The sequence below is a fragment of the Oncorhynchus tshawytscha genome, linkage group LG08 (assembly GCF_018296145.1).
Source record: "Oncorhynchus tshawytscha isolate Ot180627B linkage group LG08, Otsh_v2.0, whole genome shotgun sequence".
NCBI lineage: Eukaryota > Metazoa > Chordata > Actinopteri > Salmoniformes > Salmonidae > Oncorhynchus > Oncorhynchus tshawytscha.
The window spans coordinates 52,321,507-52,334,849 of NC_056436.1; the positions used below are offsets into that span (position 1 = coordinate 52,321,507).

The 13,343-nt window shown below is 42.1% G+C and overlaps 1 pseudogene; it reads right to left on the bottom strand.

The window, feature by feature from the left end:
• The window catches only part of LOC112255706, a 53,336-nt pseudogene that overhangs the window by 25,539 nt on the left and 14,454 nt on the right, over nt 1-13,343 (bottom strand).

Below are 13,343 nucleotides of genomic sequence, written 5' to 3' on the forward strand. Positions count from 1 at the left end.
CCTTAAAAAACGCTCCTTAGCTCTTGGAGTCACATGCAGGAAAAGCTAGACTAGAATAGTGTGCAGGACATTTTTAGCATTTCTTATACCAAAAGACGATTGTTTGATGAATGTTAAAAACAGCAGCCAATAGGAAATCACAGGTACTTTGAAAGAAGAGCGAACATGCGATGGCTTTAGGCTATAGCAGTTATTTATTCAGGCCCATAACTATTGAATCGTGAAGAGAAGTTAAAGCCTTCTCCATCTAATTATAGTCCTATAATATTCAAGGATGTCGTTTGAATGATGGAGATAAGGACAACGGACCTGATTTCATTTAACTGTTGAAAGCAAGGATGGAATGAAGCAATAATAAGAGTGAAAGAGCCTACTAGACTAATAACATTAAGGGAAATATTATGAAAGTTATACATGCGTCAGCCTACTAATTATACAAATAGGCCCTATTATATTACAAAATGAAATTAAAATTTGCTAGCCTATACTTGTAACTTTGTAGGCCGCATGTGCTGTACCAGAATCCCATGTTCTTTCTCTCCGTGCTTTATCATGGTTTGAACAGTGCATAATTCCAGTCCATATAATACAATCTAGTACAGTAATACAGTTCACACTGAAAAGGATTAGCCTACTGGAGCTACAGTAGTTTCATTTATTTACACAAAAGAGCATATACTAGCTACATCTATGGGCTTTTATGTTTTTTCTGTTGTGCGTAATTTTTAATTTTTAATTTCACCTTTATTTAACCAGATAGGCTAGTTGAGAACAAGTTCTCATTTACAACTGTGACCTGGCCAAGATAAAGCATAGCAGTGTGAACAGACAACACAGAGTTACACATGCAGTAAACAATTAACAAGTCAATAACACAGTGGGAAAAAAGGAGAGTCTATATACATTGTGTGCAAAAGGCATGAGGAGGTAGGCGAATAATTACAATTTTGCAGATTAACACTGGAGTGATAAATTATATACTTCCGGCGCCGACAGAGATGGCCGCCTCGCTTCGCGTTCCTAGGAAACAGTGCAGTTTTTTATTTTTTTTACGTGTTATTTCTTACATTGGTACCAAAGGTCATCTTAGGTTTCATTACATACAGTCGAGAAGACCTACTGAATATAAGACCAGCATCAACTCACCATCAGTACGACCAAGAATATGACTTTCGCGAAGCGGATCCTGTGTTCTGCCTTTCACCCACGACAACGGAATGGATCCCAGCCGGCGACCCAAAAAAACGACTTCGTAAAAGAGGGAAACGAAGCGGTCTTCAGGTCAGACTCTGGAGACGGGCACATCGCGCACCACTCCCTAGCATATTTCTCGCCAATGTCCAGTCTCTTGACAACAAGGTTGATGAAATCCGAGCAAGGGTAGCATTCCAGAGGGACATCAGGGACTGTAACGTTCTTTGCTTCACGAAAAAATGGCTCACTCGAGAGACGCTATCAGAGTCGGTGCAGCCAGCTGGTTTCTCCACGCATTGCGCCGACAGTAACAAACATCTTTCTGGTAAGAAGAGGGGCGGGGGCGTATGCTTTATGGTTAACGAGACGTGGTGTGGTCACAACAACATACAGGAACTCAAGTCCTTCTGTTCACCTGATTTAGAATTCCCCACAATCAAATGTCGACCGCATTATCTACCAAGGGAATTCTCTTCGATTATAATCACAGCCGTATATATTCCCCTCCAAGTAGCCACATCGATGGCTCTGAACAAACTTTATTTGACTCTTTGCAAACTGGAATCCACATATCCTGAGGCTGCATTCATTGTAGCTGGGGATTTTAACAAGGCTAATCTGAAAACAAGACTCCCTAAAATGTATCAGCATTTTAGGGCTGGCAACCAGGGCTGGTAAAACCTTGGATCATTGCTATTCTAACTTCCGCGATGCATATAAGGCCCTCCCCCGCCCTCCTTTCGGAAAAGCTGACCACGACTCCATTTTGTTGCTCCCTGCCTACAGACAGAAGCTAAAACAAGGTCTGTTCAACGCTGGTCCGACCAATCTGATTCCACACTCCAAGACTGCTTCCATCACGTGGACTGGGATATGTTTCGTATTGCGTCAAACAACAACATTGACGAATACGCTGATTCGGTGAGCAAGTTCATTAGAACGTGCGTTGAAGATGTCGTTCCCATAGCAATGATTAAAACATTCCCAAACCAGAAACCGTGGATTGATGGCAGCATTCGCGTGAAACTGAAAGCGCGAACCATTGCTTTTAATCAGGGCAAGCTGACCGGAAACATGACCGAATACAAACAGTGTAGCTATTCCCTCCGCAAGGCAATCAAACAAGGTAAGCGTCAGTATAGAGACAAAGTAGAATCGCAATTCAATGGCTCAGACACAAGAGGTATGTGGCAGGGTCTACAGTCAATCACGGATTACAAAAAGAAAACCAGTCCAATCACGGACCAGGATGTCTTGCTACCAGGCAGACTAAATAACTTTTTTGCCCGCTTTGAGGACAATACAGTGCCACTGACACGGCCCGCAACCAAAACATAAGGACTCTCCTTCACTGCAGCCGAGGTGAGTAAAACATTTAAACGTGTTAACCCTCGCAAGGCTGCAGGCCCAGACGGCATCCCCAGCCGCGCCCTCAGAGCATGCGCAGACCAGCTGGCTGGTGTGTTCACGGACATATTCAATCAATCCCTATCCCAGTCTGCTGTTCCCACATGCTTCAAGAGGGCCACCATTGTTCCTGTTCCCAAGAAAGCTAAGGTAACTGAGCTAAACGACTACCGCCCCGTAGCACTCACTTCCGTCATCATGAAGTGCTTTGAGAGACTAGTCAAGGACCATATCACCGAGACGAGACGGCCTACAGGGAGGAGGTGAGGGCCCTCGGAGTGTGGTGTCAGGAAAATAACCTCACACTCAATGTCTTCAAAACTAAGGAGATGATTGTGGACTTCAGGAAACAGCAGAGGGAGCACCCCCCTATCCACATCGATGGAACAGTAGTGGAGAGGGTAGTACGTTTTAAGTTCCTCGGCGTACACATCACAGACAAACTGAATTGGTCCACCCACACAGACAGCATCGTGAAGAAGGCGCAGCAGCGCCTCATCAACCTCAGGAGGCTGAAGAAATTCGGCTTGTCACCAAAATCACTCAAACTTCTACAGATGCACAATCGAGAGCATCCTGTCGGGCTGTATCACCGCCTGGTACGGCAACTGCTCCGCCCACAACCGTAAGGCTCTCCAGAGGGTAGTGAGGTCTGCACGACGCATCACCGGGGGCAAACTACCTGCCCCCCAGGACACCTACACCACCCGATGTCACAGGAAGGCCATAAAGATCATCAAGGACAACAACCACCCGAGCCACTGCCTGTTCACCCCGCTATCATCCAGAAGGCGAGGTCAGTACAGGTGCATCAAAGCTGGGACCGAGAGACTGAAAAACAGCTTCTATCTCAAGGCCATCAGACTGTTAAACAGCCACCACTAACATTGAGTGGCTGCTGCTAACACACTGACTCAACTCCAGCCACTTTAATAATGGGAATTGATGGGAATTGATGTAAAATATATCACTAGCCACTTTAAACAATGCTACTTAATATAATGTTTACATACCCTACATTATTCATCTCATATGTATACGTATATACTGTACTCTATATCATCTACTACATCTTTATGTAATACATGTATCACTAGCCACTTTAAACTATGCCACTTTGTTTACATACTCATCTCATATGTATATACTGTACTCGATACCATCTACTGCATCTTGCCTATGACTCATTCATATATCTTTATGTTAACCCTTTAGATTAGTAGTTTTGGAATTGTTAACTAGATTACGCGTTGGTTATGACTGCATTGTCGGAACTAGAAGCACAAGCATTTCGCTACACTCGCATTAACATCTGCTAACCATGTGTATGTGACAAATTACATTTGATTTGATTTGATCAGATGGTCATGTAAAGGTAGAGATACTGGTATGCAAAAGAGCAGAAAAGTAAATAAATATAAACAGTATGGGGATGAGGTAGGTAAAATTGGGTGGGCTATTTACCGATAGACTATGTACAGTAGCCTACAACATATACAGTATTTAATGGATAACGGCACAATCATTTGGGCTTTTTTGGGCTTGGGCTCATTAAATATATTTAATGTATTTCTCATAAGACTCCGCTAGCATCAGGCTTGAATTTTCGATCAAAGCTCTAATCAAATCCAGACATAGGCCTATTTATATGCTTTATAATGCTTTTTCATGACACTTACGGTTTTGGCGGGAAATACCGGGTTAACCGGGGGGAAAGTGATTTATTCTCAGGATGGAACATTTGTAAAATACCCTTGTCTCTAACTGAAAGATTCCTTTCACATGAATTCAGGAATAACTATAGCGAGCTTTTTCTCTAACGGATACCATATATGGTAATGTAAAACTGAGTCATTATCAGTTACTCACAGCTCTCCAGTTGCATCTTACAGCGCTGCGTATCCATGGGAAACAGGGTCAGGTCCAGGGGACAGGATAGAGTGACAGACAACCTGGGAACAGAAAATGCAGAACCACAATTATGCAAATAAATGGAATTATCGTCTGTTTCTTGCAATTGTTTCTAAAATGGTATTGACTGGTCAAACTGACGTGAAAAATGTATAAAAAAATGTCAGTGTCCTTGAATTTAAGTATGAGCTAGATGGAGATAGAGCTGCTGGGGATTCAGACTTCTAAAACTCTTTCCCTCAAAATCTGTTCATGAATACCGCAAAGCTACATTATTCAGCAGAATTAGAGCCTCTATTTCATCATTTCAGAGACAATGGAGAGTGCTGAATGATTGAAAATTACTGTTCCTCCCTCTCTTAAAAGCTTTTTTGTCGGCTCCGGAAATAAATTCTTTATGCAAGCGACACCTTTATTGTGCATGAGCAGAGACGGAGTTGCATATTTATTTCCCAGCCTTCCATTTGCACATGAAAGCTTTGTTTTTGGGTGCTCCAGACTCTAGAGGTATGCAACACCACTGAAAAGGGTGTTGTTACTTTAGTATTTTTACAGCTTTCTCCATCCAATCCTGTTTATACACAGTACACACATTACAGTAGATCATCACATACACAGTAAGCTTAGGGAGTGACTCCGAGTTTTTAGCCCTGAGTGACATGAAAATACATGAGTGGGGCATCCAATATCGGAGCGGAATTAAGCAGTCAAGCAGCCAAGCTTCAGTACTTATGAGTGTGAGGTTCAAAACTAAACATCATCCTACCCAGATACTGTAGTTACAACAGCTAGTGCCACCTTGTCAGGTGACTTATAAGGAACATACTAATGTCATGTCTACACTACCCTAACATAGCAGGCGTAAAAGAAGCGACTGAAACTAGATCCCCAACATACTGGTCTTGACAAGAAGACAAATGTTGGAGGAGGTTCACTTCTGCACTGTTCAACCAATCTAGTAAATTGGTTGTTAAGATGGATTGTCACCTTGTTAACGTCCAAAAGTAGAAGTCGTGTCACAGGCTCCCATTACATTTCCCCCAAAAAACAGAACATCCGGTTGTTGGGGACTCAGCAGAGGCTAAGTCTTGACAGATGGGGAGCAAATAGAGGGAGAACTGACTGGGGAGATGAACATCGGACTGTATTAGTGGGGGAAAGCATTTTTAATGTGCTAATCTTTGGGCTGGGTGAAGCGGAGTGGAGTACTGTGGGAAAATACAAACTAGCAGTGAGAGAAGAAAAAGAGAGTGGGTGAGGGAAGACCACCCAGCTAGTAGAGTAGTTGTAACCAGCTGGTAGAGTGGAAATGGTGGGCATCTGAAGGCGGGGGCATGCTTGCAATAATGTGTGTCTGTGTGTGTGTTAGTGGTGCGCGGGTCAGCCGTTTGCTCATCCACACCTGCCCGCAATTGCTAATAACCCATCCACAACCACCCGACTATGTACTATGTGATGAAGGGAAAATGAGGCCCGTACCAAACCTTATCCCGCTAATACAACTGACTAGGTATCCCCCTAAACATGTGTAAATATTTATGTGAACATAATAAGATTCACCAACTGAGACATAAACTGAACAAGTTCCACAGAAATGTGACTAACAGAAATGGATGAATGTGTCCCTGTACAAAGGGGGGGGGTCAAAATCAAAAGTAACAGTCAGTATCTGGTGTGGCCACCAGCTATATTAAGTACTGCAGTGCATCTCTTCCCCATGGACTGCACCAGACTTGCCAGTTCTTGCTGTGAGATGTTATCCTACTCTTCCACCTGCAAGTTCCCTGACATTTCTGGGGGGGAATGGCCCTAGCCCTCACTCTCTGATCCAACAGGTCCCAGACGTGCTCAATGGGATTGAGATCCAGGCTCTTCGCTGGCCATGGCAGAACACTGACATTCCTGTCAGGAAAACACACACAGACTGAGCAGTATGGCTTGTGGCATTGTCATGCTGCAGGGTCATGTCAGGATAAGACTGCACGAAGGGTACCACATGAGGGAGGAGGATGTCTTCCGTGTAACGCACAGCGTTGAGATTGCCTGCAATGACAACAAGCTGTGATGCTGTGACACACCGCCCCAGACCATGACACCTCCAAAACGATCCCACTCCAGAGTACAGGCCTCAATATAACGCTAATTTCTTTGACGATAAATGCAAATCCAACCATCACCCCTGGTGAGACAGAACCGCAACTTGTCAGTGAAGAGCACTTTTTGCCAGTCTTGTCTGGTCCAGCGACGATGGGTTTGTGCCCATAGGCGACATCGTTGCCGGTGATGTCTGGTGAGGACCTGCCTTACAACAGGCCTACAAGCCCTCAGTCCAGCCTCTCTCAGCCTATTGTGGACAGTCTGAGCACTGATGGAGGGATTGTGTGTTCCTGGTGTAACTTGGGCAGATGTTGTTGCCGTCCTGTACCTGTACCGCAGATGTTATGTTCGGATGTACCAATCCATGTGGTCTGCCACTGCGAGGATGATCAGCTGTCCGTCCAGTCTCCCTGTAGTGCTCTCTTAGGCGTCTCACAGTACGGACATTGCAATTTATTGCCCTGGCCACATCTGCAGTCCTCATTCCTCCTTGCAGCATACCTAAGGCATGTTCACTCAGATGAGCAGGGACCCTGGTCATCTTTCTTTTGGTGTTCTTCAGAGTCAGTAGAAAGGCCTCTTTGGTGTCCTAAGTTTTCATAACTGTGACCTTAACTGCATACCGTCTGTAAGCTGTTAGTGTCTTAACGACCATTCCACAGGTGCATGTTCATTCATTGTTTATGGTTTATTGAACAAGCATGGGAAACAGTGTTTAAATCCTTTACAATGAAGATCTGTGAAGTTATTTGGATTTTTACTAATTATCTTTGAAAGACAGGGTCCTGAAAAAGGGACGTTTCTTTTTTTGCTGAATTTGTTGTCCTGCTAATAACGGAGTTAATAATATATATATACATGTGAGAATATCAAATGGGCTTTTACATAATTCTAAATTAATAATAGCCACTTAGTTAAAAAAATAACAAGATTTTGGAGATTTCGTTTTCAAATAACATAAAATGAGCGAGAAAAAAGGCCATTCAAGAACATGGGGTGAGACGTTACTAACTTCTAAATAAAGCCCGTTTGTTATTTTGAATGATTTATTTCTGTTTTTTAAAAACCTGCAGTCATCTCATGGATCTCCCAGTCGAGGCCGGCACGGATTGTTGAACCAGAATCTGCAGCAACAAGTAGTCAGACTTGCTCTGATTAATATTTGACAAGCAAACCTGACTTTCTGGAGTTAAATGTCAAAAAAGTGTGATTACTATTCATCGTTAGTCAATTGGAAGTGTTAACAGGTAGTTCAGACTGCTAACAACATGGCTGACTTCTTCCCACGAACTCTACCAATTGATTACAAACAAGAATTGGGCTGCCTTTACACAGGCAGACCAATTCTGATATTTTATTTATTAACTGGTCTTCTGAAGAATATCGGATATGAAAAGATCTGATGTGATTGGTCAAAAGACCAATTAATGGGAGAATTAAAAAAAATCAGAATTGGGCTGCCTGTGTAAACATAGACCAAGTTACTTCAACTTGATATTCTTAGGTTCTACAGATGCAGAGAAATTGTATTGTATTTCATTTAGAGCAATCAATACAATGGTAACATGAAATGAACTGTTTAGGTAGGGGTGTTGCAATGGTTCAAAGGGTTATCAATACAGCAACAAGGAATGATGCAAAAGCCTAATTAAGAGCTCAGACCATAATTGTTTACGAGAACATTTCACTCAGTGACGTTTTATGTAACATTCTGTTGTGGTGTATGCCAAATTCTGTTGAAGAGCAGGTGTAGGGAGGGGCTATTAGTGCAAAACATGGAGACGGATGACCTGTCAAATAATCTCCAAACACACTAGCTGTGTCTATGTATGAGTGCCTGGTTAATTTTTTAATCAGTTTAATTAACAGTTTTTTTAACCATCTTCATTAACAGTATAAATTCATAAACAAAATGTCCAATAGTTCTTCAGCTGTAGGGTATTCAATGCGGCAAGCGGGTGGTTTGATTTTTTCTTTTGAGGGGGAGCTCACTCAATATACTTTAAAATGACTAAAACCAATTTGAAACTGTGTAGACATGATAATGGACCTACATTTATACTGTTTGACTGTGTCCAGCTCACTAATAATCACCTAAATTAGAGCTAGACAGTCAGGGAGTATCGAAAACTGACAGAGAGGAAATACACATGAACAAAAGTATGTGAACACCTGCTCGCTGAACGTCACATTCCAAAATCATGGGCATTAATATGAAGTTGGTCCCTCCTTTGCTGCTATAACAGACTCCACTAGATGTTGGAATATTGCTGTGGGGACTTACTTCCATTCAGCCACGTGAGGTCGGGCACTGATGTTGGGCGATTAGGCCTAGATCGCAATCAGCATTCCAATTCAACCCAAAGGTGTTTGATGGGGTTGAGGTCAGGGCTCTGTGCAGGCCAGTCAAGTTCTTCCACACCGTATGGACCTCGTTTTGTGAATGGAAGCATTGTCATGCTGAAACAGGAAAGGGCCTTTTCCAAACTGTTGCCACAAAGTTGGAAGCACAGAATCATCTAGAATGTCATTGTACGATGTAGCGTTAAGATTTCCCTTCATTGGAACTAAGAGGCCTAGCCCAAACCATGAAAACTCCTCCAAACCTTACAGTTGGCACTATGCATTGGGGGCAGGTAGCGTTCTCCTGGCATCCACCAAACCCAGATTAGTCTGTCGGACTGCCAGATGGTGAAGCGTGATTTATCACTTTAGAGAGCGCGCTTCCACTGCTACAAAGTCCGATGGCAGTGAGCTTTACACCCCTCCGGCCGACGCTTGGCAAAGCATATTTGTGATCTTAGGCTTGTGTACGGCTGCTCGACCTTGGAAACAAATTTCTTGACAAACAGTTATTGTGCTGACGTTGCTTCCCGAGACAGTTTGGAACTCGGTAGTGTGTGTTGCAATCTAGGACCCCCGATTTTTACACACTACTCGTTTCAGCACTCGCCGATCCCATTCTGTGAGCTGGTGTGGCCTACCACTTCATGGCTGAGCCATTGTTGCTCCTAGACATTTCCACTACACAATAACAGCACTTACAGTTGACCGGGGCAGCTCTAGCAGGGCAGACATTTGACGAACTGACCTGTTGGAAATTATGTATTCTATGACGGTGGCACATTGAAAGTCACAGAGCTCTTCAGTAAGGCCAATCTACTGCCTATGTTTGTCTGTGGAGATTGCATGACTGTGTGCACAGTTGTATAAACCTGTCAGCAATAGTTGTGGCTGAAATTGCGAATCCAATCATTTGAAGGGGTGTCCACATACACTATATATACAAAAGTATAACCAATTTTCAGTGTGGCCCTCGTTGAAGACCGAATGCGGCGCCTGGGGCAAAGTTTGTTTGACACCCCTGCAATACATTATGGCCTTAAAGGTCCAATGCATCCGTTTTTATCTCAATATCATATGTGAGCCATTCGAACATAAAGCATATTTTAATAAAAAAATAAACACATTTGGGCAGAAATGCCTCCTGGAACATGTGAACTTTCAAGTGCCTTAATGCTGGGGCTAGGGGGGCACAAGGAGTTCCCTAAAGGGAACACCCCCTCCCATTCAGCTGAAAAAAAATATTATTTAGAAATATTTAACTTTCACACATTAACAAGTCCAATACATCAAATGAAAGATAAACATCTTGTTAATCTACCCATCGTGTCCGATTTTTTAAATGTTTTACAGCGAAAACACAACATATACAGTGCCTTGCGAAAGTATTCGGCCCCCTTGAACTTTGCGACCTTTTGCCACATTTCAGGCTTCAAACATAAAGATATAAAACTGTATTTTTTTGTGAAGAATCAACAACAAGTGGGACACAATCATGAAGTGGAACGACATTTATTGGATATTTCAAACTTTTTTAACAAATCAAAAACTGAAAAATTGGGCGTGCAAAATTATTCAGCCCCCTTAAGTTAATACTTTGTAGCACCACCTTTTGCTGCGATTACAGCTGTAAGTCGCTTGGGGTATGTGTCTATCAGTTTTGCACATCGAGAGACTGACATTTTTTCCCATTCCTCCTTGCAAAACAGCTCGAGCTCAGTGAGGTTGGATGGAGAGCATTTGTGAACAGCAGTTTTCAGTTCTTTCCACAGATTCTCGATTGGATTCAGGTCTGGACTTTGACTTGGCCATTCTAACACCTGGATGTGTTTATTTTTTAACCATTCCATTGTAGATTTTGCTTTATGTTTTGGATCATTGTCTTGTTGGAAGACAAATCTCCGTCCCAGTCTCAGGTCTTTTGCAGACTCCATTAGGTTTTCTTCCAGAATGGTCCTGTATTTGGCTCCATCCATCTTCACATCAATTTTAACCATCTTCCCTGTCCCTGCTGAAGAAAAGCAGGCCCAAACCATGATGCTGCCACCACCATGTTTGACAGTGGGGATGGTGTTCAGGGTGTTGCTTTTACGCCAAACATAACGTTTTGCATTGTTGCCAAAAAGTTCAATTTTGGTTTCATCTGACCAGAGCACCTTCTTCCACATGTTTGGTGTGTCTCCCAGATGGCTTGTGGCAAACTTTAAACAACACTTTTTATGGATATCTTTAATTAATGGCTTTCTTCTTGCCACTCTTCCATAAAGGCCAGATTTGTGCAATATACGACTGATTGTTGTCCTATGGACAGAGTCTCCCACCTCAGCTGTAGATCTCTGCAGTTCATCCAGAGTGATCATGGGCCTCTTGGCTGCATCTCTGATCAGTCTTCTCCTTGTATGAGCTGAAAGTTTAGAGGGACGGCCAGGTCTTGGTAGATTTGCAGTGGTCTGATACTCCTTCCATTTCAATATTATCGCTTGCACAGTGCTCCTTGGGATGTTTAAAGCTTGGGAAATCTTTTTGTATCCAAATCCGGCTTTAAACTTCTTCACAACAGTATCTTGGACCTGCCTGGTGTGTTCCTTGTTCTTCATGATGCTCTCTGCGCTTTTAACGGACCTCTGAGACTATCACAGTGCAGGTGCATTTATACGGAGACTTGATTACACACAGGTGGATTGTATTTATCATCATTAGTCATTTAGGTCAACATTGGATCATTCAGAGATCCTCACTGAACTTCTGGAGAGAGTTTGCTGCACTGAAAGTAAAGGGGCTGAATAATTTTGCACGCCCAATTTTTCAGTTTTTTTCAGTTTTTGTTAAAAAGTTTGAAATATCCAATAAATGTCGTTCCACTTCATGATTGTGTCCCACTTGTTGTTGATTCTTCACAAAAAAATACAGTTTTATATCTTTATGTTTGAAGCCTGAAATGTGGCAAAAGGTCGCAAAGTTCAAGGGGGCCGAATACTTTCGCAAGGCACTGTATTTGTTAGATGACCACCAAATTCAAAAACACACACAGCGATATTTCAGTCACAAAAGCATAAATATAGATAAAATGAATCACTAACCTTTGATTATCTCCATCAGATGACACTCATAGGACATCATGTTATACATGTATTGTGTGTTTTGTTCGATAATGTGCATATATATATATATATATATATATATATATATATATATATATATATATAAAAAAAAAAAATCTCAGTTTACATTGGTGCGTTACGTGCAGTAATGTTTTGATCCCAAAAAATCAGGTGATTTTGCAGAAATACTCACAATAAACATTGAAAAAAGATGCAAGTGTTATTCACAGAATTAAAGATAAATGTATCCTCTATGCAACCGCTGTGTCAGATTATTTTTTTAACTTTACGGAAAAAGAATAATCTGAGAACGGCGCTCAGAACCCAAAGAAATAGCCGCCATTTTGGCATCAACAGAAGCTACAAAAAACACTGTAAATATTCACTTACCTTTGAATATCTTCATCAGAAGGCAGTTCCAGGAATCCCAGTTCGACAATAAATGACTGATTTGTTTCATAAAGTTCTAAAACGCCCATAATTTAGCCACTTGTTGTTAGCTTGTTCAGCCCAGCATTCAATCCTCAAAAAGCATGAGCAATTCCTCCAGGCAAAAACTCAAAAAGTTCCGTTACAGGTAGTAGAAACAAGTCAAATTATGTATGCAATCCATATTTAGGATGTTTTAAACATTAATCAGCAATAAGGTTCCAACCGGAGAATTTCATTGTCTGAAGAAAAGCATAGGAATGGGAGGACACTCTCTCGTGACCGCGCTTAATGAGACAGAGGCTTTCTGCCAGACCACCCACTCAAAGAGCTATTATGAGCCCCACCTTTATAGTAGAATCATACAACCAGAATCTAAAGACGGTGACATCTTGTGGAAGCCCTAGGAAGTGCATGCTCATCCATATCTAAGGTGGACATCCAATGGCACTGTTTTCTAAATTGAGTTCTCACTTCCTGTTTGGATTTCTTCTCAGGTTTTTGTCTGCCATATGAATTCTGTTATGCTCACAGACATAATTCAAACAGTTTTAGAAACTTCAGAGTGTTTTCTATCCACCAGTAATAATAATTTGCATATATTCCCATCCGTTTACTCTGGGCATGCCTTTCATCCAAAAGTGAAAATGCTGCCCCCTAGCCTCAACAGGATATGCCATCTGTAAATACTAATAAAATTGTTAAATTACGAGCCTAGTAAATTTAGACACGAAAAAAGTCAAGAACCTTCCCGCTAGCCATGATTGGCTGAGATAATGGATGGGCTGAACATGTCGAGAGATGAGTTCAGATTGGTCTGCCATGTAGCATGCTGTCGTCTATAACATGAGCTGGACAGTA